This window comes from Oncorhynchus keta, unplaced genomic scaffold (genome assembly GCF_023373465.1).
Source record: "Oncorhynchus keta strain PuntledgeMale-10-30-2019 unplaced genomic scaffold, Oket_V2 Un_contig_20115_pilon_pilon, whole genome shotgun sequence".
In the NCBI taxonomy this organism is placed as follows: Eukaryota; Metazoa; Chordata; class Actinopteri; order Salmoniformes; family Salmonidae; genus Oncorhynchus; species Oncorhynchus keta.
In genome coordinates, this window is record NW_026281827.1 from 3,510 (window position 1) to 28,385 (window position 24,876).

Below are 24,876 nucleotides of genomic sequence, written 5' to 3' on the forward strand. Positions count from 1 at the left end.
CTATACTCTGATACTCTGGTAGTTCCCTCCTATACTCTGATACCCTGGTAGTTCCCTCCTATACTCTGATACTCTGGTAGAGTTCCCTCCTATACTCGGATACTCTGGTAGTTCCCTCCTATACTCTGATACTCTGGTAGTTCCCTCCTATACTCTGATACCATGGTAGTTCCTCCTATACTCTGATACTCTGGTAGTTCCCTCCTATACTCTGATACCATGGTAGTTCCCTCCTATACTCTGATACTCTGGTAGTTCCCTCCTATACTCTGATACCCTGGTAGGTCCCTCCTATACTCGGATAGTTCCCTCCTGTACTCTGGTAGTTGCCTCCTGTACTCTGGTAGTTCCCTCCTGTACTCTGATATCCTTGCAGTTCCCTCCTATACTCTGATACCCTGGTAGTTCCCTCCTATACTCTGATACCCTGGTAGTTCCCTCCTATACTCTGATACCCTGGTAGTTCCCTCCTATACTCTGATGCCCTGGTAGTTCCCTCCTGTACTCTGATACCCTGGTAGTTCCCTCCTGTACTCTGATATCCTTGCAGTTCCCTCCTATACTCTGATACCCTGGTAGTTCCCTCCTATACTCTGATACCCTGGTAGTTCCTCCTATACTCTGATACCCTGGTAGTTCCCTCCTATACTCTGGTAGTTCCCTCCTATACTCTGATACCCTGGTAGTTCCCTCCTATACTCTGATACCCTGGTAGTTCCTCCTATACTCTGATATCCTGGTAGTTCCTCCTATACTCTGATACCCTGGTAGTTCCCTCCTATACTCTGATACCCTGGTAGTTCCCTCCTATACTCTGATACCCTGGTAGTTCCCTCCTATACTCTGATACTCTGGTAGTTCCCTCCTATACTCTGATACTCTGGTAGTTCCTCCTATACTCTGATACCATGGTAGTTCCTCCTATACTCTGATACTCTGGTAGTTCCCTCCTATACTCTGATACCATGGTAGTTCCCTCCTATACTCTGATACTCTGGTAGTTCCCTCCTATACTCTGATACCCTGGTAGGTCCCTCCTATACTCGGATAGTTCCCTCCTGTACTCTGGTAGTTGCCTCCTGTACTCTGGTAGTTCCCTCCTGTACTCTGATATCCTTGCAGTTCCCTCCTATACTCTGATACCCTGGTAGTTCCCTCCTATACTCTGATACCCTGGTAGTTCCCTCCTATACTCTGATACCTGGTAGTTCCCTCCTATACTCTGATACCCTGGTAGTTCCCTCCTATACTCTGGTAGTTCCCTCCTATACCCTGGTAGTTCCCTCCTATACCCTGGTAGTTCCCTCTGTACTCTGGTAGTTCCCTCTGTACTCTGGTAGTTCCCTCCTATACCCTGGTAGTTCCCTCCTATACTCTGATACCCTGGTAGTTCCCTCCTGTACTCTGATACCCTGGTAGTTCCTCCTGTACTCTGATATCCTTGCAGTTCCCTCCTATACTCTGATACCCTGGTAGTTCCCTCCTATACTCTGATACTCTGGTAGTTCCCTCCTATACTCTGATACCCTGGTAGTTCCCTCCTATACTCTGGTAGTTCCCTCCTATACTCTGATACCCTGGTAGTTCCCTCCTATACTCTGATACCCTGGTAGTTCCCTCCTATACTCTGATACCCTGGTAGTTCCCTCCTATACTCTGGTATTCCCTCCTATACTCTGATACCCTGGTAGTTCCCTCCTATACTCTGATACCCTGGTAGTTCCCTCCTATACTCTGATACCCTGGTAGTTCCCTCCTATACTCTGATACTCTGGTTGTTCCCTCCTATACTCTGATACCCTGGTAGTTCCCTCCTATACTCTGGTAGTTCCCTCCTATACTCTGATACTCTGGTAGTTCCCTCCTATACTCTGATACTCTGGTAGTTCCTCCTATACTCTGATACCATGGTAGTTCCTCCTATACTCTGATACTCTGGTAGTTCCTCCTATACTCTGATACTCTGGTAGTTCCTCCTATACTCTGATAGTTCCCTCCTGTACTCTGGTAGTTGCCTCCTGTACTCTGGTAGTTCCCTCCTGTACTCTGATATCCTTGCAGTTCCCTCCTATACTCTGATACCCTGGTAGTTCCCTCCTATACTCTGATACCCTGGTAGTTCCCTCCTATACTCTGATACCCTGGTAGTTCCCTCCTATACTCTGGTAGTTCCCTCCTATACTCTGATACCCTGGTAGTTCCCTCCTATACTCTGATACCCTGGTAGTTCCCTCCTATACTCTGATACCCTGGTAGTTCCCTCCTATACTCTGGTAGTTCCCTCCTATACTCTGATACCCTGGTAGTTCCTCCTATACTCTGATACCCTGGTAGTTCCCTCCTATACTCTGATACCCTGGTAGTTCCCTCCTATACTCTGATACCCTGGTAGTTCCCTCCTATACTCTGATACCCTGGTAGTTCCCTCCTATACTCTGATACTCTGGTAGTTCCTCCTATACTCTGATACTCTGGTAGTTCCCTCCTATACTCTGATACTCTGGTAGTTCCTCCTATACTCTGATACCATGGTAGTTCCCTCCTATACTCTGATACTCTGGTAGTTCCCTCCTATACTCTGATACCATGGTAGTTCCCTCCTATACTCTGATACTCTGGTAGTTCCCTCCTATACTCTGATACCCTGGTAGGTCCCTCCTATACTCGGATAGTTCCCTCCTGTACTCTGGTAGTTGCCTCCTATACCCTGGTAGTTCCCTCCTATACTCTGATACCCTGGTAGTTCCCTCCTATACTCTGGTAGTTCCCTCCTATACTCTGATACCCTGGTAGTTCCCTCCTATACTCTGATACCCTGGTAGTTCCCTCCTATACTCTGATACCCTGGTAGTTCCCTCCTATACTCTGATACCCTGGTAGTTCCCTCCTATACTCTGATACCCTGGTAGTTCCCTCCTGTACTCTGGTAGTTCCCTCTGTACTCTGGTAGTTCCTCTGTACTCTGGTAGTTCCTCTGTACTCTGGTAGTTCCTCCTATACCCTGGTAGTTCCCTCCTATACTCTGATACCCTGGTAGTTCCCTCCTGTACTCTGATACCCTGGTAGTTCCCTCCTGTACTCTGATATCCTTGCAGTTCCCTCCTATACTCTGATACCCTGGTAGTTCCCTCCTATACTCTGATACCCTGGTAGTTCCTCCTATACTCTGGTAGTTCCCTCCTATACTCTGATACCCTGGTAGTTCCCTCCTATACTCTGATACCCTGGTAGTTCCTCCTATACTCTGATACCCTGGTAGTTCCCTCCTATACTCTGATACCCTGGTAGTTCCCTCCTATACTCTGATACCCTGGTAGTTCCCTCCTATACTCTGATACCCTGGTAGTTCCCTCCTATACTCTGGTAGTTCCCTCCTATACCCTGGTAGTTTCCTCCTATACCCTGGTAGTTCCTCTGTACTCTGATAGTTCCCTCTGTACTCTGGTAGTTCCCTCCTATACCCTGGTAGTTCCCTCCTATACTCTGATACCCTGGTAGTTCCCTCCTGTACTCTGATACCCTGGTAGTTCCCTCCTGTACTCTGATATCCTTGCAGTTCCCTCCTATACTCTGATACCCTGGTAGTTCCCTCCTATACTCTGATACGCTGGTAGTTCCTCCTATACTCTGATACCCTGGTAGTTCCCTCCTATACTCTGGTAGTTCCCTCCTATACTCTGATACCCTGGTAGTTCCCTCCTATACTCTGATACCCTGGTAGTTCCCTCCTATACTCTGATATCCTGGTAGTTCCCTCCTATACTCTGATATCCTTGTAGTTCCCTCCTATACTCTGATACCCTGGTAGTTCCTCCTATACTCTGATACCCTGGTAGTTCCCTCCTATACTCTGATACCCTGGTAGTTCCCTCCTATACTCTGATACCCTGGTAGTTCCCTCCTATACTCTGATACCCTGGTAGTTCCCTCCTATACTCTGATACTCTGGTAGTTCCCTCCTATACTCTGATACTCTGGTAGTTCCCTCCTATACTCTGATACTCTGGTAGTTCCCTCCTATACTCTGATACCCTGGTAGTTCCCTCCTATACTCTGATACCCTGGTAGTTCCCTCCTATACTCTGATACCCTGGTAGTTCCCTCCTATACTCTGATACCCTGGTAGTTCCCTCCTGTACTCTGGTAGTTCCCTCCTGTACTCTGGTAGTTTCCTCTGTACTCTGATAGTTCCCTCTGTACTCTGATAGTTCCCTCTGTACTCTGATACCCTGGTAGTTCCCTCCGAAACTCTGGTAGTTCCCTCCTATACTCTGATACTCTGGTAGTTCCCTCCTATACTCTGGTAGTTCCCTCCTATACTCTGATACCCTGGTAGTTCCCTCCTATACTCTGGTAGTTCCCTCCTATACCCTGGTAGTTCCCTCCTATACTCTGATACCCTGGTAGTTCCCTCCTATACTCTGATACCCTGGTAGTTCCCTCCTATACTCTGATACCCTGGTAGTTCCTCCTATACTCTGGTAGTTCCCTCCTATACTCTGATACCCTGGTAGTTCCCTCCTATACTCTGATACCCTGGTAGTTCCCTCCTATACTCTGATACCCTGGTAGTTCCTCCTATACTCTGATACCCTGGTAGTTCCCTCCTATACTCTGATACCCTGGTAGTTCCCTCCTATAATCTGATACCCTGGTAGTTCCCTCCTATACTCTGATACTCTGGTAGTTCCCTCCTATACTCTGATACTCTGGTAGTTCCCTCCTATACTCTGATACTCTGGTAGTTCCTCCTATACTCTGATACCATGGTAGTTCCCTCCTATACTCTGATACTCTGGTAGTTCCCTCCTATACTCTGATACCATGGTAGTTCCTCCTATACTCTGATACTCTGGTAGTTCCCTCCTATACTCTGATACCCTGGTAGTTCCCTCCTATACTCTGATAGTTCCCTCCTGTACTCTGGTAGTTGCCTCCTGTACTCTGGTAGTTCCCTCTGTACTCTGGTAGTTCCCTCCTATACCCTGGTAGTTCCCTCCTATACCCTGGTAGTTTCCTCCTATACCCTGGTAGTTCCCTCCTGTACTCTGGTAGTTCCCTCCTGTACTCTGGTAGTTCCCTCCTATACCCTGGTAGTTCCCTCCTATACCCTGGTAGTTCCCTCCTATACTCTGTACTCTGGTAGTTCCCTCCTATACTCTGATACCCTGGTAGTTCCCTCCTGTACTCTGATACCCTGGTAGTTCCCTCCTGTACTCTGGTAGTTCCCTCCTGTACTCTGGTAGTTCCCTCTGTACTCTGGTAGTTCCCTCCTATACTCTGATACCCTGGTAGTTCCCTCCTGTACTCTGGTAGTTCCTCTGTACTCTGGTAGTTCCCTCCTGTACTCTGGTAGTTCCTCCTGTACTCTGGTAGTTCCTCCTGTACTCTGGTAGTTCCCTCCTATACTCTGATACCCTGGTAGTTCCCTCTGTACTCTGGTAGTTCCCTCTGTACTCTGGTAGTTCCCTCCTGTACTCTGGTAGTTCCCTCCTGTACTCTGGTAGTTCCCTCCTGTACTCTGGTAGTTCCCTCCTGTACTCTGATACTCTGGTAGTTCCCTCCTGTACTCTGATACTCTGGTAGTACCCTCCTCTACTCTGATACTCTGGTAGTTCCCTCCTATACTCTGGTAGTCCCCCCTATACTCTGGAAGTTCCCTCCTATACCCTGGTAGTTCCCTCCTATACTCTGATACCCTGGTAGTTCACACTGTACCCTGGTAGTTCCCTCCTATACTCTGATACCCTGGTAGTTCCCTCCTATACCCTGGTAGTTCCCTCCTATACCCTGGTAGTTCCCTCCTATACTCTGATACCCTGGTAGTTCCTCCTATACTCTGATACCCTGGTAGTTCCCTCCTATACTCTGATACCCTGGTAGTTCCCTCCTATACTCTGGTAGTTCCCTCCTATACTCTGGTAGTTCCCTCTGTACTCTGGTAGTTCCCTCTGTACTCTGGTAGTTCCCTCCTATACCCTGGTAGTTCCCTCCTATACCCTGGTAGTTCCCTCCTGTACTCTGATACCCTGGTAGGTCCCTCCTGTACTCTGATATCCTTGCAGTTCCCTCCTATACTCTGATACCCTGGTAGTTCCCTCCTATACTCTGGTAGTTCCCTCCTATACCCTGGTAGTTCCCTCCTATACCCTGGTAGTTCCCTCCTATACTCTGATACCCTGGTAGTTCCCTCCTATACTCTGATACCCTGGTAGTTCCCTCCTATACTCTGATACCCTGGTAGTTCCCTCCTATACTCTGATACCCTGGTAGTTCCCTCCTATACTCTGATACCCTGGTAGTTCCCTCCTATACTCTGATACCCTGGTAGTTCCCTCCTATACTCTGATACCCTGGTAGTTCCCTCCTATACTCTGATACCCTGGTAGTTCCCTCCTATACTCTGATACTCTGGTAGTTCCCTCCTATACTCTGATACTCTGGTAGTTCCCTCCTATACTCTGATACTCTGGTAGTTCCCTCCTATACTCTGATACTCTGGTAGTTCCCTCCTATACTCTGGTAGTTCCCTCCTATACTCTGATACCCTGGTAGTTCCCTCCTATACTCTGGTAGTTCCCTCCTGTACTCTGGTAGTTGCCTCCTGTACTCTGATAGTTCCCTCTGTACTCTGGTAGTTCCCTTCTATACCCTGGTAGTTCCCTCCTATACTCTGATACCCTGGTAGTTCCCTCCTGTACTCTGGTAGTTCCCTCCTGTACTCTGGTAGTTCCCTCCTGTACTCTGGTAGTTCCCTCCTATACCCTGGTAGTTCCCTCCTATACCCTGGTAGTTCCCTCCTATACTCTGTACTCTGGTAGTTCCCTCCTATACCCTGGTAGTTCCCTCCTATACTCTGATACCCTGGTAGTTCCCTCCTGTACTCTGGTAGTTCCTCTGTACTCTGGTAGTTCCCTCCTGTACTCTGGTAGTTCCCTCTGTACTCTGGTAGTTCCTCTGTACTCTGGTAGTTCCCTCTGTACTCTGGTAGTTCCCTCTGTACTCTGGTAGTTCCCTCCTATACCCTGGTAGTTCCCTCCTATACCCTGGTAGTTCCCTCCTATACTCTGATACCCTGGTAGTTCCCTCCTATACTCTGATACCCTGGTAGTTCCCTCCTGTACTCTGGTAGTTCCCTCTGTACTCTGGTAGTTCCCTCTGTACTCTGGTAGTTCCCTCTGTACTCTGATAGTTCCCTCCTATACCCTGGTAGTTCCCTCCTATACCCTGGTAGTTCCCTCCTATACTCTGTACTCTGGTAGTTCCCTCCTATACTCTGATACCCTGGTAGTTCCCTCCTGTACTCTGGTAGTTCCCTCTGTACTCTGGTAGTTCCCTCCTGTATTCTGGTAGTTCCCTCTGTACTCTGGTAGTTCCCTCTGTACTCTGGTAGTTCCCTCCTATACTCTGATACCCTGGTAGTTCCCTCCTGTACTCTGGTAGTTCCCTCTGTACTCTGGTAGTTCCTCCTGTATTCTGGTAGTTCCCTCTGTACTCTGGTAGTTCCCTCTGTACTCTGGTAGTTCCCTCTGTACTCTGGTAGTTCCCTCTTATACTCTGTCATGGTTCGGATGAGGAGCTTATGTACAGTGCCTATTGTTAATTATGATAACTGTTCATGTTTCTTACAGTACAGACAGAAGATCATAAGTAATGCCCTTCTCAGTATATATCCCAAATGGCACCCTATTCCCTCTGTAGTGCACTACTTTCGACCAGAGCCCTATTCCCTATAAAGTGCAGTCTTACACAATTCCTCACATAAAACATATTTGGTGTTGTATCAAGGGCAGGGCCTCTCTACCCTCAAGGCTCTGGTCAAAAGCACTGTGTTACATAGGGAATAAGGTGCAGTTTGGGATGGGCCCCTAGTCTGGGGGATATCCATCCAGTCAGTCTTTGCTTGAATGAGGCAACTAGACAGATGGGTGTGGATATCAACCTATACTGTAACATACTATATCTCTGTATGTGCAGGTCTACTTTCTGTTGTTTTTAGGAGTGCCACATAGAGAGTCATCTGATCCAAGTCTTTAACACCAAACATTCCTTGGTCAGGTTTTAAAGGATTGTGTTATAACCTATTTCTTATAGACCAAATGTAATGTGAATACAATGAAACTAGTGGCAAGCCCAACCCTACCCAAACACTGTGCTGCTCTGGTTGGAATGGTGGTGTGTTGTCCTTGCTCTGGGGTAAAGTTTCCTCTAGGTACAGATCTAGGATCAGCTTCCCCTCATCCAATCCTGACTTTCATCTGTAGTCGTAAAATCTAAAACTGACCCTTTATTCGGGGCAACTTCAACTTCCACCGTTGTCCTATTGAAGGGAGTGACAGAGTGCCTTTACATTCCTGGGGGGGGCATCATCAGGATAAAGGTCAGACACAGGCTCACAAAGGTGGGTCAAAGGTCAGAGTTAAAAAGAATGATGTCAATGCAGCCAAGTTCCAGGCGTCAGAGGGTAGGTTCTGTTAGTAGCCGTGAGGAGGAATAGGAGGAGGAGGAGGGTTTAGGGAGGAGGGAGATCAGAGCCTTGATTAACCAATGAGCTCCTCCCTCCCTGCAGTCCCAAGAGTAACAGAGAGTTGTGGGAAGTGTAGTTAAAGTAATGAGGTCACATGATAGTACAGCAGTGGCAGCGCTCTTTCTTCTCTATACCTGCTGGGGAGGGGAGTTCCTTGGTGGCTGTGGCAGAGCTCTCGTCCTTCCCCTCCGACGACAGTTCGGTGGTGTCACTGAGCGGCCGGGAGCCGGACACCAGGTCGGCGGCGTTGCCGTCCATGGTGGAGTAACCGTCTGTCACCGTTTTCTCCCGTAGCGACTTCTCATCGTCCTCATCGATCAGGACGATCTCAGCCTTGATGCTGCCGTCGAATCCCAGCAGCCTCTTGGCCTCATCCTGGTCGTCTACATTATGATTGCCCATGAAGATCATCGTGATCGGCTTCTCTGCCGTAGCCTGGGAGCCTCCGTCACCTCACCCCCGTATATCACCTCCCGGCAGGGTGGAGGCTGGGCGGTGATGGGGAGCTTGGAGCGTGGGGCTGGGGCATCTTGTGGGCCGTGGTGGCAGAGCTAGGGACAGCTGGGGGGTAGTGTGTAGGGGGTGTAGTTGGTAGGGAGGTCAGCGGAGTGGTAAATGGACCTGGGGGAGGTTTTGGGGTCATCAGCGTCAACGGGGTTGACAGTGACCTTAGCCTTGTCTCCTGAGCACAGCCGGTGGTCGCCCCGACCCGCTTCATCAGCTCATCCACCTGTTGGGAGCTCCAGTGGTGAACCCCGTTGTCCAGGGTAGAGGACCCCCCCGAGCGGACCTCGTAGACAACATTCCGGCCGTCGTCGAAAACCTTGACCCCGCAGTCAGGCACTTCGTCAGGGCTGACGGAAGACGCTGACAGGATCCTGGTGTCCCCTGTCTTTCTGTCCTTCTCCACATTGATCTCCATGGCGTACATCGCTGGATAAAAGACAGACAGACAGGTGGACGGACGGACGGACGGACAGATGGACGGAGAGAGGGAGGGAGGGAGAGAAAGAAGATATCAGACAGACAGGTGGACGGACGGACGAACGGAGGGAGGGGGAGGGAGAGAAAGAAGATATCATGTTACCATTATAGTACATCTCTGGGTGACAGACAGACAGACAGACAGACAGACAGACAGACAGACAGACAGACAGACAGACAGACAGACAGACAGGATATCATGTGGTTTCAATTATAGTACAACTCTGGGTGATTATTTAAGATACTATTTGAAGACAGAGTTTCAGATATTTTTGGAAGATGGGCAGGGAGCTTTCCCACAAGGACCTGATGTGGCGGAACGGAGTGCTCTCGTTTGGGGTGTAGGGTTTGAGCCTGAAAGTAGTGGAGGGATAGCTCCTCTTGCTGCTCCGTAGGCAAGCACCATGGTCTTGGAGTGGATGCGAGCTTCGACTGGAAGCCAGTGGAGTGTGCGGATGAGTGGGGTGACGTGGGAGGACTTGGTAAGGTTGAACACCAGGCGGGCTGTAGCATTTGATGACACAAGCGAGGGAGCCCTGCCAAGAGCGAGTTGCGGTAGTCCAGACGGGAGATGACAAGTACCTGGATTAGGACCTGCTCTGCTTCCTGTATGAGGAAGGGTGGTTCTATGGATGTCGTAGAGCATGAACCTGCAGGATGTTTTGCAGAGAATGACAGGGCCACGCCAATGTTCTTTGATGTCTGAGATGGGGACACCATGGAGATGTTCACCGTGATGAAGAGGTCTTTGAGCAGGTAGGTCTTCGCCAGGAGATGTTCACCGTGATGAAGAGGTCTTTGAGCAGGTAGGTCTTCCCCAGGAGATGTTCACCGTGATGAAGAGGTCTTTGAGCAGGTAGGTCTTCCCCAGGAGATGTTCACCGTGATGAAGAGGTCTTTGAGCAGGTAGGTCTTCCCCAGGAGATGTTCACCGTGATGAAGAGGTCTTTGAGCAGGTAGGTCTTCCCCAGGAGATGTTCACCGTGATGAAGAGGTCTTTGAGCAGGTAGGTCTTCCCCAGGAGATGTTCACCGTGATGAAGAGGTCTTTGAGCAGGTAGGTCTTCCCCAGGAGATGTTCACCGTGATGAAGAGGTCTTTGAGCAGGTAGGTCTTCCCAGGAGATGTTCACCGTGATGAAGAGGTCTTTGAGCAGGTAGGTCTTCCCCAGGAGATGTTCACCGTGATGAAGAGGTCTTTGAGCAGGTAGGTCTTCCCCAGGAGATGTTCACCGTGATGAAGAGGTCTTTGAGCAGGTAGGTCTTCCCCAGCAGATGTTCACCGTGATGAAGAGGTCTTTGAGCAGGTAGGTCTTCCCCAGGAGATGTTCACCGTGATGAAGAGGTCTTTGAGCAGGTAGGTCTTCCCCAGGAGATGTTCACCGTGATGAAGAGGTCTTTGAGCAGGTAGGTCTTCCCCAGGAGATGTTCACCGTGATGAAGAGGTCTTTGAGCAGGTAGGTCTTCCCCAGGAGATGTTCACCGTGATGAAGAGGTCTTTGAGCAGGTAGGTCTTCCCCAGGAGATGTTCACCGTGATGAAGAGGTCTTTGAGCAGGTAGGTCTTCCCCAGGAGATGTTCACCGTGATGAAGAGGTCTTTGAGCAGGTAGGTCTTCCCCAGGAGATGTTCACCGTGATGAAGAGGTCTTTGAGCAGGTAGGTCTTCCCCAGGAGAAAGAGCAGCTCCGTCTTGTTGAGGTTAAGCTTCAGGTGGTGAACCGACATCCAAGCTGAGGTATCTGGCAGGCACGCAGAGATGCATGTCACTACCTGGGTGTCAGAAGGGGGGAAGGAGAAAAGTAGTTGAGTGTCATTCGCATAGCAATGATAGGAGAGACATTGAGAGGAAATGATGGAGCCAAGTGACTTGGTGTATAGAGAGAAGAGGAGAGGGCCTAGAACCGAGCCCTGGGGGACACCAGTCGTGAGTGGTGCAGAAACTGATCCTCTCCACGTCACCTGGTAGGATCGGCCTGCCAGGTAGGATGCAATCCAAGAGCGTGCAGAGTCTGAGACACCCAGACCTGAGAGGGGAGAGGAGGCGGAGCCTGAGACACCCAGCCCTGAGAGGGGGAGAGGAGGCGGAGCCTGAGACACCCAGCCCTGAGAGGGGGGAGAGGAGGCGGAGCCTGAGACGCCCAGCCCTGAGAGGGGGAGAGGAGGATTTGATAGAGCCTGAGACACCCAGCCCTGAGAGAGTGGAGAGGGGAGGATCTGATAGAGCCTGAGACACCCAGCCCTGAGAGAGTGGAGAGGAGGATCTGATGGAGCCTGAGACACCCAGCCCTGAGAGAGTGGAGAGGAGGATCTGTTAGAGCCTGAGACGCCCAGCCCTGAGAGGGTGGAGAGGAGGATCTGATGGAGCCTGAGACGCCCAGCCCTGAGTGAGTGGAGAGGAGGATCTGATGGAGCCTGAGACGCCCAGCCCTGAGAGGGTGGAGAGGAGGATCTGATGGAGCCTGAGACACCCAGCCCTGAGTGAGTGGAGAGGAGGATCTGATGGAGCCTGAGACGCCCAGCCCTGAGAGGGTGGAGAGGAGGATCTGATGGAGCCTGAGACGCCCAGCCCTGAGAGAGTGGAGAGGAGGATCTGATGGAGCCTGAGACACCCAGCCCTGAGTGAGTGGAGAGGAGGATCTGATGGAGCCTGAGACGCCCAGCCCTGAGTGAGTGGAGAGGAGGATCTGATGGAGCCTGAGACACCCAGCCCTGAGTGAGTGGAGAGGAGGATCTGATGGAGCCTGAGACACCCAGCCCTGAGAGAGTGGAGAGGAGGATCTGATGGAGCCTGAGACGCCCAGCCCTGAGAGAGTGGAGAGGAGGATCTGATGGAGCCTGAGACACCCAGCCCTGAGTGAGTGGAGAGGAGGATCTGATGGAGCCTGAGACACCCAGCCCTGAGAGGGTGGAGAGGAGGATCTGATGGAGCCTGAGACACCCAGCCCTGAGTGAGTGGAGAGGAGGATCTGATGGAGCCTGAGACACCCAGCCCTGAGTGAGTGGAGAGGAGGATCTGATGGAGCCTGAGACACCCAGCCCTGAGAGAGTGGAGAGGAGGATCTGATGGAGCCTGAGACACCCAGCCCTGAGAGAGTGGAGAGGAGGATCTGATGGAGCCTGAGACACCCAGCCCTGAGAGAGTGGAGAGGAGGATCTGATGGAGCCTGAGACACCCAGCCCTGAGAGAGTGGAGAGGAGGATCTGATGGAGCCTGAGACACCCAGCCCTGAGAGAGTGGAGAGGAGGATCTGATGGAGCCTGAGATGCCCAGCCCTGAGTGAGTGGAGAGGAGGATCTGATGGAGCCTGAGACACCCAGCCCTGAGAGAGTGGAGAGGAGGATCTGATGGAGCCTGAGACGCCCAGCCCTGAGTGAGTGGAGAGGAGGATCTGATGGAGCCTGAGACACCCAGCCCTGAGAGAGTGGAGAGGAGGATCTGATGGAGCCTGAGACACCCAGCCCTGAGAGAGTGGAGAGGAGGATCTGATGGAGCCTGAGACACCCAGCCCTGAGAGAGTGGAGAGGAGGATCTGATGGAGCCTGAGACACCCAGCCCTGAGAGAGTGGAGAGGAGGATCTGATGGAGCCTGAGACACCCAGCCCTGAGAGAGTGGAGAGGAGGATCTGATGGAGCCTGAGACACCCAGCCCTGAGAGAGTGGAGAGGAGGATCTGATGGAGCCTGAGACACCCAGCCCTGAGTGAGTGGAGAGGAGGATCTGATGGAGCCTGAGACACCCAGCCCTGAGAGAGTGGAGAGGAGGATCTGAAGGAGCCTGAGACACCCAGCCCTGAGAGAGTGGAGAGGAGGATCTGATGGATCACGGTGTTGAAGGCAGCGTATAGATCTAGGAGGATGAGAACAGAGGAGAGATAGAGTCAGCTTTGGCAGTGCAGAGAGCCTCTGTGACACAGAGAAGAGCAGTCTCTGTTGAGTGACCCGTCTTGAAGCCTGACTGGTTAGGGTCAAGAAGACCATTCTGAGAGAGAGAGAGAGAGTTGATCAGACCCAGCACATTCAAGTGTATTGGAAAGAAAAGAATGAAGGGATACAGGACTAAAGTTTTTGACGTTAGATGAGTCGAGTGCTGGTTTTTGAGGAGAGGAGCGACTCTGCCATTTTGAAGTCAGAGGGGACGCAGCAAATAGTTAGGGATGAGTTGATGAGGGAAGTGAGGAATGGCAGAAGATCTCCAGAGTTGATCTGGAGAAAGGAAGAGGTGTTGGATTCGAGTGGGTTGTTGGGCAGCTGGACCTCACTAGTCAAAGGATTTCATCTGGAGTAAGAGATGTTAGATAATTCTGTGTGCGTGGGACCAGTGGACTCAATAGGCTGAGTGGGACCAGTGGACTCAATAGGCTGAGTGGGACCAGTGGACTCAATAGGCTGAGTGGGACCAGTGGACTCAATAGGCTGAGTGAATGAGTGGGACCAGTGGACTCAATAGGCTGAGTGGGACCAGTGGACTCGATAGGCTGAGTGAATGAGGGAGACCAGTGGACTCAATAGGCTGAGTGAATGAGGGAGACCAGTGGACTCAATAGGCTGAGTGGGACCAGTGGACTCGATAGGCTGAGTGAATGAGTGGGACCAGTGGACTCAATAGGCTGAGTGAATGACTGGGACCAGTGGACTCAATAGGCTGAGTGGGACCAGTGGACTCAATACGCTGAGTGAATGAGTGGGACCAGTGGACTCAATAGGCAGAGTGAATGAGTGGGACCAGAGGACTCAATAGGCTGAGTGAATGAGTGGGACCAGTGGACTCAATAGGCTGAGTGAATGACTGGGACCAGTGGACTCAATAGGCTGAGTGAATGAGTGGGACCAGTGGACTCAATAGGCTGAGTGAATGAGTGGGACCAGTGGACTCAATAGGCTGAGTGAATGAGTGGGACCAGTGGACTCAATAGGCTGAGTGAATGAGTGGGACCAGTGGACTCAATAGGCTGAGTGAATGAGTGGGACCAGTGGACTCAATAGGCTGAGTGAATGAGTGAGACCAGTGGACTCAATAGGCTGAGTGAATGAGTGGGACCAGTGGACTCAATAGGCTGAGTGAATGAGGGGGACCAGTGGACTCAATAGGCTGAGTGAATGAGGGAGACCAGTGGACTCAATAGGCTGAGTGAATGAGTGGGACCAGTGGACTCAATAGGCTGAGTGAATGAGTGGGACCAGTGGACTCAATAGGCTGAGTGAATGAGTGGGACCAGTGGACTCAATAGGCTGAGTGAATGAGACCAGTGGACTCAATAGGCTGAGTGAATGAAGGGGACCAGTGGACTCAATAGGCTGAGTGAATGAGTGGGACCAGTGGACTCAATAGGCTGAGTGAATGAGTGGGACCAGTGGACTCAATAGGCTGAGTGAATGAGTGGGACCAGTGGACTCAATAGGCTGAGTGAATGAGGGGGACCAGTGGACTCAATAGGCTGAGTGAATGAGGGGGACCAGTGGACTCAATAGGCTGAGTGAATGAGGGGGACCAGTGGACTCAATAGGCTGAGTGAATGAGTGGGACCAGTGGACTCAATAGGCTGAGTGAATGAGTGGGACCAGTGGACTCAATAGGCTGAGTGAAGGAGTGGGACCAGTGGACTCAATAGGCTGAGTGAATGAGTGAGACCAGTGGACTCAATAGGCTGAGTGAATGAGACCAGTGGACTCAATAGGCTGAGTGAATGAGTGGGACCAGGGGACTCAATAGGCTGAGTGAATGACTGGGACCAGTGGACTCAATAGGCTGAGTGAATGAATGGGACCAGTGGACTCAATAGGCTGAGTGAATGAGTGGGACCAGTGGACTCAATAGGCTGAGTGAATGAGGGGACCAGTGGACTCAATAGGCTGAGTGAATGAGGGAGACCAGTGGACTCAATAGGCTGAGTGAAGGACTGGGACCAGTGGACTCAATAGGCTGAGTGAATGAATGGGACCAGTGGACTCAATAGGCTGAGTGAATGAGGAACAGATGTCGTCGACCTTCTTGTCAAAGTGGTTGACAAAGTCATCCACAGAGAGGGAGGAGGAGGAGGGAGGAGGGAGGGAGGGGGGGGAGGAGGGAGGAGGGGGAGGAGGGAGGAGGGAGGAGGGGGAGGAGGGAGGGGGAGAAGGATTAAGGAAGGAGGAGAAGGCAGAAAAGAGTTTCCTAGGGTTAGAGGCAGAAGCTTGAAATTTAGAGTGATAAAAGTGGCTTTAGCAGCGGACCCAGAGGAAGAGAAAGTAGAGAGGAGGGAGAGGAAGTGTGATTTGTCCTCCGGATGTTTAGTTTTCCTCCATTTACACTCAGCTGCCCGCAGCACAGTTCTGTAAGCTCGCAATGAGTCACTCAGCCATGGAGCAGGGGAGTAGGCAAACAGCCTCGAGTAAAGATGAGTTCAACTGTATTGTCTGCCTTGTGAGTGGGAGGCGACTGGGAAAATAAATCAATCGAAGGCGATGTCGGGAGGTTGAAGTCACCAAGTACGAACAGCGGTGAGCCATCGTCAGGAAGTGAGTTTATCAAAGTGTCAAGCTCATTGGATAAACTCTCCAAGGTGTGGAGCTCATTGGATGAACTCTCCAAGGGCTTCTGGTGGGCGATATATGACAATAATGTTAAGCTTGAGTGGACAAGTGACAGTGATAGAATGGAATTGAAATGAGGAGATGGACAGGCAAGAGGAAAAAATAAACAGAAAATCTTCACTCAGGAAAAATGTGTATCAATGTGCCACCAGAGCGATGACCAGATGCTCTCGGATTATGATATAAAAAGTAGTCAGATGAAAGAGAGCAGCTTGAGTAGCAGTATTTTCTGAGTTGTTCCAAGCCTCCGTCAGGGCCAAAAAGTCAAGGAACTGAAGGGCAGCGTAGGATAGGATGAACTTGGAGTTCTTGACCTCAGATGGGCAGTTCCAAACGCTGCCAGAGACGAAGGAATTCCACATGGGGTTGTGCGGGCAGGGTGCGCTAAATCAGAAATAGCCAGGGGTTGGGGAGCGTCTGCCTACAGGGAGAGGAGCGAACAGGTACAGAAAACACACACATAGTGAGATCTGTAAATAACTAGGTAAGATACTCAAGTGAGAGAGTGATGGGAAGCTACTCTATTTCCTTCCAGAATAACTCAGCTGAACGGTATTAGTTTAACAACCAGACCACCGCTGGGAAAAACAGGAGAGACTGATGTACTAATACTAGTCCCAGGACGCAGCTCCAGGACCCAGTCCCAGGACCCAGCTCCAGGACCCAGCCCCAGGACCCAGTCCCAGGACCCAGCTCAGGACCCAGTCCCAGGACCCAGTCCCAGGACCCAGCTCCAGGACCCAGTCCCAGGACCCAGCTCCGGGACCCAGTCCCAGGACCCAGTCCCAGGACCCAGATCCAGGACCCAGTCCCAGGACCCAGATCCAGGACCCAGTCCCAGGACCCAGTCCCAGTCCCAGGACCCAGTCCCAGGACCCAGCTCCAGGACCCAGTCCCAGGACCCAGTCCCAGGACCCAGCTCCAGGACCCAGTCCCAGGACCCAGCTCCAGGACCCAGTCCCAGGACCCAGTCCCAGGACCCAGCTCCAGGACCCAGTCCCAGGACCCAGTCCCAGGACCCAGTCCCAGGACCCAGGACCCAGTCCCAGGACCCAGTCCCAGGACCCAGCTCCAGGACCCAGTCCCAGGACCCAGTCCCAGAGCCCAGTCCCAGAGCCCAGTCCCAGGACCCAGTCCCAGGACCCAGCTCCAGTGTTAATATGTTGAACTGATCAGTGTTCTGAGTTTATTTATATTTTCACAGGGACAGTGAATCAACGTTTCAGTAAAAGTGCTGATTTTAGCCATTACAATAACAATACAGACAGACCATGAGTAGTGAGCACAGACAGAGACACATAGAACAAGAGACACGTAGCACGCAGACAGAAACACGTAGCACGCAGACAGAGAAACATAGAACAAGAGACACGTAGCACGCAGACAGAACAACATAGAACAAGAGACACGTAGCACGCAGACAGAGACACATAGAACAAGAGACACGTAGAACAAGAGACACGCAGCACGCAGACAGAGACACATAGAACAAGAGACACGCAGCACGCAGACAGAGACACATAGAACAAGAGACACGTAGCACGCAGACAGAGACACATAGATCCTAGAGACACGTAGCACGCAGACAGAGACACATAGAACAAGAGACACGTAGCACGCAGACAGAACAACATAGAACAAGAGACACGTAGCACGCAGACAGAGACACATAGAACAAGAGACACGTAGCACGCAGACAGAACAACATAGAACAAGAGACACGTAGCACGCAGACAGAGACACATAGAACAAGAGACACGTAGCACGCAGACAGAGACACATAGAACAAGAGACACGTAGCACGCAGACAGAGCCACATAGAACAAGAGACACGTAGCACGCAGACAGAACAACATAGAACAAGAGACACGTAGCACGCAGACAGAGACACATAGAACAAGAGACACGTAGCACGCAGACAGAGCCACATAGAACAAGAGACACGTAGCACGCAGACAGAGCCACATAGAACAAGAGACACGTAGCACGCAGACAGAGCCACATAGAACAAGAGACACGTAGCACGCAGACAGAACAACATAGAACAAGAGACACGTAGCACGCAGACAGAGCCACATAGAACAAGAGACACGTAGCACGCAGACATAGACACATAGAACAAAAAACACCATTGTTTCACACCTCACCAGCTACAGACAACAGGCAACATGGAAAGCGAAACACACAGCTAGGGACCATGTTCATGAGTCTGATTGACCTTTCGCCATGTCTTTATGTTTTTTGTGAAAGTGTGATCGGTGGTGCAGTTATGTGTGTCTGATGGCAGTGTATTCCAGACATGGAAGCTCTCACAGAGAAAGTGGATTTACTAAAGGTGCTTTTCCTTAAGGGAACTATACAGTCACCTCTCATGGCAGACCTTGTGGATCTGCTGCCATATGTCTGGGTTTTCTGTTTAACAGAAGTACTGAGTGGAGGAGGAGCCAGGCCGTTTAGGATCTTGAATACAAGACATGCGTCGGTGTATTGTACATGATTTCTGAGGATGTAACAGTGATGATGGCTATTGGGATTCCTATCAAGCACTTTGAGAGGCTGTTTGTAGACAGACTGAATAGGTTGTGATGTTGTACAGCAAGCTGGGCCCAACTCGTCAAGCAGTATGTTTAAGTGGGGGAGTATCATAGATTTGAAGTACAGCTTTGCTACCTCTGGAGTCAAACAATTTTGTATAAATCGGAAAACTAGCGAGGTTGAATTTGGTCATTTGAGTTGCCTTTTTCACCGGCTTTTTAAAAGACAGGTTAAAATCAGATACCACCTGGAGCTTCTCCCCTGATACACAGACATCTGGCTCAGTAGCATCAGATACCACCTGGAGCTTCTCCCCTGATACACAGACATCTGGTTCAGTAGCATCATATACCACCTGGAGCTTCTCCCCTGACACACAGACATCTGGCTCAGTAGCATCAGATACCACCTGGAGCTTCTCCCCTGACACACAGACATCTGGTTCAGTAGCATCATATACCACCTGCAGCTTCTCCCCTGACACACAGACATCTGGTTCAGTAGCATCATATACCACCTGCAGCTTCTCCCCTGACACACAGACATCTGGTTCAGTAGCATCATATACCACCTGCAGCTTCTCCCCTGACACACAGACATCTGGCTCAGTAGCATCAGATACCACCTGGAGCTTCTCCCCTGACACACAGACATCTGGCTCAGTAGCATCAGATACCACCTGGAGCTTCTCCCCTGACACACAGACATCTGGCTCCAGTAGCATCAGATACCAGCTGGAGCTTCTCCCTGACACATAGACATCTGGCTCAGTAGCATCAGATACCACCTGGAGCTTCTCCCCTGACACACAGACATCTGGCTCAGTAGCATCAGATACCACCTGGAGCTTCTCCCCTGACACACAGACATCTGGCTCAGTAACATCAGATACCACCTGGAGCTTCTCCCCTGACACACAGACATCTGGCTCAGTAACATCAGATACCACCTGGAGCTTCTCCCCTGACACACAGACATCTGGCTCAGTAGCATCAGATACCACCTGGAGCTTCTCCCCTGACATCTGGCTCAGTAGCATCAGATACCACCTGGAGCTTCTCCCCTGACACACAGACATCTGGCTCAGTAGCATCAGATACCAGCTGGAGGTTCTCCCTGATACACAGACATCTGGCTCAGTAGCATCAGATACCAGCTGGAGCTTCTCCCTGACACACAGACATCTGGCTCAGTAGCATCAGATACCACCCGGAGCTTCTCCCTGACCCATAGACATCTGGCTCAGTAGCATCAGATACCAGCTGGAGCTTCTCCCCTGACACACAGACATCTGGCTCAGTAGCATCAGATACCACCTGGAGCTTCTCCCTGACACACAGACATCTGGCTCAGTAACATCAGATACCACCTGGAGCTTCTCCCCTGACACACAGACATCTGGCTCAGTAGCATCAGATACCACCTGGAGCTTCTCCCCTGACACACAGACATCTGGCTCAGTAGCATCAGATACCACCTGGAGCTTCTCCCCTGACACACAGACATCTGGCTCAGTAGCATCAGATACCACCTGGAGCTTCTCCCCTGACACACAGACATCTGGCTCAGTAGCATCAGATACCAGCTGGAGCTTCTCCCCTGATACACAGACATCTGGCTCAGTAGCATCAGATACCACCTGGAGCTTCTCCCCTGACACACAGACATCTGGCTCAGTAGCATCAGATACCACCTGGAGCTTCTCCCCTGACACATAGACATCTGGCTCAGTAGCATCAGATACCAGCTGGAGCTTCTCCCCTGACACACAGACATCTGGCTCAGTAGCATCAGATACCACCTGCAGCTTCTCCCCTGACACATAGACATCTGGCTCAGTAGCATCAGATACCACCTGGAGCTTCTCCCCTGACACACAGACATCTGGCTCAGTAGCATCAGATACCAGCTGGAGCTTCTCCCCTGACACACAGACATCTGGCTCAGTAGTATCAGATACCACCTGGAGCTTCTCCCCTGACACACAGACATCTGGCTCAGTAGCATCAGATACCAGCTGGAGCTTCTCCCCTGACACATAGACATCTGGCTCAGTAGCATCAGATACCAGCTGGAGCTTCTCCCCTGACACACAGACATCTGGCTCAGTAGCATCAGATACCACCTGCAGCTTCTCCCCTGACACATAGACATCTGGCTCAGTAGCATCAGATACCACCTGCAGCTTCTCCCCTGACACATAGACATCTGGCTCAGTAGCATCAGATACCAGCTGGAGCTTCTCCCCTGACACACAGACATCTGGCTCAGTAGCATCAGATACCACCTGGAGCTTCTCCCCTGACACATAGACATCTGGCTCAGTAGCATCAGATACCAGCTGGAGCTTCTCCCCTGACACATAAACATCTGGCTCAGTAGCATCAGATACCAGCTGGAGCTTCTCCCCTGATACACAGACATCTGGCTCAGAAGCATCAGATACCAGCTGGAGCTTCTCCCTGACACATAAACATCTGGCTCAGTAACATCAGATACCAGCTGGAGCTTCTCCCCTGACACACAGACATCTGGCTCAGTAGTATCAGATACCAGCTGGAGCTTCTCCCTGACACACAGACATCTGGCTCAGTAGTATCAGATACCACCTGGAGCTTCTCCCCTGACACACAGACATCTGGCTCAGTAGTATCAGATACCACCTGGAGCTTCTCCCTGACACACAGACATCTGGCTCAGTAGCATCAGATACCAGCTGGAGCTTCTCCCCTGACACATAGACATCTGGCTCAGTAGCATCAGATACCAGCTGGAGCTTCTCCCCTGACACACAGACATCTGGCTCAGTAGCATCAGATACCACCTGCAGCTTCTCCCCTGACACATAGACATCTGGCTCCAGTAGCATCAGATACCACCTGCAGCTTCTCCCCTAACACATAGACATCTGGCTCAGTAGCATCAGATACCACCTGCAGCTTGTCCCCTGACACATAGACATCTGGCCCAGTAGCATCAGATACCACCTGGAGCTTCTCCCCTGACACACAGACATCTGGCTCAGTAGCATCAGATACCAGCTGGAGCTTCTCCCCTGACACACAGACATCTGGCTCAGTAGTATCAGATACCACCTGGAGCTTCTCCCTGACACACAGACATCTGGCTCAGTAGCATCAGATACCAGCTGGAGCTTCTCCCCTGACACATAGACATCTGGCTCAGTAGCATCAGATACCAGCTGGAGCTTCTCCCTGACACACAGACATCTGGCTCAGTAGCATCAGATACCACCTGCAGCTTCTCCCCTGACACATAGACATCTGGCTCAGTAGCATCAGATACCACCTGCAGCTTCTCCCCTGACACATAGACATCTGGCTCAGTAGCATCAGATACCAGCTGGAGCTTCTCCCCTGACACACAGACATCTGGCTCAGTAGCATCAGATACCACCTGCAGCTTCTCCCCTGACACATAGACATCTGGCTCAGTAGCATCAGATACCAGCTGGAGCTTCTCCCCTGACACATAAACATCTGGCTCAGTAGCATCAGATACCAGCTGGAGCTTCTCCCCTGATACACAGACATCTGGCTCAGAAGCATCAGATACCAGCTGGAGCTTCTCCCCTGACACATAAACATCTGGCTCAGTAACATCAGATACCAGCTGGAGCTTCTCCCCTGACACACAGACATCTGGCTCAGTAGCATCAGATACCAGCTGGAGCTTCTCCCCTGACACACAGACATCTGGCTCAGTAGCATCAGATACCAGCTGGAGCTTCTCCCCTGACACATAGACATCTGGCTCAGTAGCATCAGATACCACCTGTAGCTTCTCCCATGACACATAGACATCTGGCTCAGTAGCATCAGATACCACCTGTAGCTTCTCCCTGACACACAGACATCTGGCTCAGTAGCATCAGATACCAGGTGGAGCTTCTCCCTGACACACAGACATCTGGCTCAGTAGCATCAGATACCACCTGGAGCTTCTCCCCTGACACACAGACATCTGGCTCAGTAGCATCAGATACCAGGTGGAGCTTCTCCCCTGACACACAGACATCTGGCTCAGTAGCATCAGATACCAGCTGGAGCTTCTCCCTGACACACAGACATCTGGCTCAGCAGCATCAGATACCACCTGGAGCTTCTCCCCTGATACACAGACATCTGGTTCAGTAACATCAGATACCACCTGCAGCTTCTCCCCTGACACATAGACATCTGGCTCAGTAGCATCAGATACCACCTGCAGCTTCTCCCCTGACACATAGACATCTGGCTCAGTAGCATCAGATACCACCTGGAGCTTCTCCCTGACACACAGACATCTGGCTCAGTAGCATCAGATACCAGCTGGAGCTTCTCCCTGACACACAGACATCTGGCTCAGTAGTATCAGGTACCACCTGGAGCTTCTCCCCTGACACATAGACATCTGGCTCAGTAACATCAGATACCAGCTGGAGCTTCTCCCCTGACACATAGACATCTGGCTCAGTAACATCAGATACCAGCTGGAGCTTCTCCCCTGACACATAGACATCTGGCTCAGTAGTATCAGATACCACCTGGAGCTTCTCCCTGACACACAGACATCTGGCTCAGTAGTATCAGATACCACCTGGAGCTTCTCCCTGACACACAGACATCTGGCTCAGTAGTATCAGATACCACCTGGAGCTTCTCCCCTGACACACAGACATCTGGCTCAGTAGCATCAGATACCAGCTGGAGCTTCTCCCCTGACACATAGACATCTGGCTCAGTAGCATCAGATACCAGCTGGAGCTTCTCCCATGACACACAGACATCTGGCTCAGTAGCATCAGATACCACCTGCAGCTTCTCCCCTGACACATAGACATCTGGCTCAGTAGCATCAGATACCACCTGCAGCTTCTCCCCTGACACATAGACATCTGGCTCAGTAGCATCAGATACCAGCTGGAGCTTCTCCCCTGACACACAGACATCTGGCTCAGTAGCATCAGATACCACCTGCAGCTTCTCCCCTGACACATAGACATCTGGCTCAGTAGCATCAGATACCAGCTGGAGCTTCTCCCCTGACACATAAACATCTGGCTCAGTAGCATCAGATACCAGCTGGAGCTTCTCCCCTGATACACAGACATCTGGCTCAGTAGCATCAGATACCACCTGCAGCTTCTCCCCTGACACACAGACATCTGGCTCAGTAACATCAGTTACCACCTGGAGCTTCTCCCTGACACACAGACATCTGGCTCAGTAGCATCAGATACCAGCTGGAGCTTCTCCCCTGACACACAGACATCTGGCTCAGTAACATCAGTTACCACCTGGAGCTTCTCCCTGACACACAGACATCTGGCTCAGTAACATCAGTTACCAGCTGGAGCTTCTCCCTGACACAGACATCTGGTTCAGTAGCATCAGATACCAGCTGGAGCTTCTCCCCTGACACAGACATCTGGCTCAGTAACATCAGTTACCAGCTGGAGCTTCTCCCCTGACACACAGACATCTGGTTCAGTAGCATCAGATACCACCTGCAGCTTCTCCCCTGACACACAGACATCTGGTTCAGTAGCATCAGATACCACCTGGAGCTTCTCCCCTGACACACAGACATCTGGCTCAGTAACATCAGTTACCAGCTGGAGCTTCTCCCCTGACACAGACATCTGGTTCAGTAGCATCAGATACCAGCTGGAGCTTCTCCCCTGACACAGACATCTGGCTCAGTAGCATCAGATACCAGCTGGAGCTTCTCCCCTGACACAGACATCTGGCTCAGTAGCATCAGATACCAGCTGGAGCTTCTCCCCTGACACACAGACATCTGGCTCAGTAGCATCAGATACCAGCTGGAGCTTCTCCCCTGACACACAGACATCTGGCTCAGTAGCATCAGATACCAGCTGGAGCTTCTCCCCTGACACATAGACATCTGGCTCAGTAGCATCAGATACCAGCTGGAGCTTCTCCCCTGACACACAGACATCTGGCTCAGTAGCATCAGATACCAGCTGGAGCTTCTCCCCTGACACACAGACATCTGGCTCAGTAGCATCAGATACCACCTGGAGCTTCTCCCCTGACACACAGACATCTGGCTCAGTAGCATCAGATACCAGCTGGAGCTTCTCCCCTGACACACAGACATCTGGCTCAGTAGCATCAGATACCAGCTGGAGCTTCTCCCCTGATACACAGACATCTGGCTCAGTAGCATCAGATACCACCTGGAGCTTCTCCCCTGACACACAGACATCTGGCTCAGTAGCATCAGATACCACCT

General features: G+C 51.2%; 1 pseudogene; it reads right to left on the reverse strand.

Moving 5' to 3' along the window:
* Positions 1–8,382: 8,382 nt before the first annotated feature.
* The window catches only part of LOC127920639 (paralemmin-2-like), a 51,704-nt pseudogene continuing 35,210 nt past the window's right edge, over positions 8,383–24,876 (reverse strand).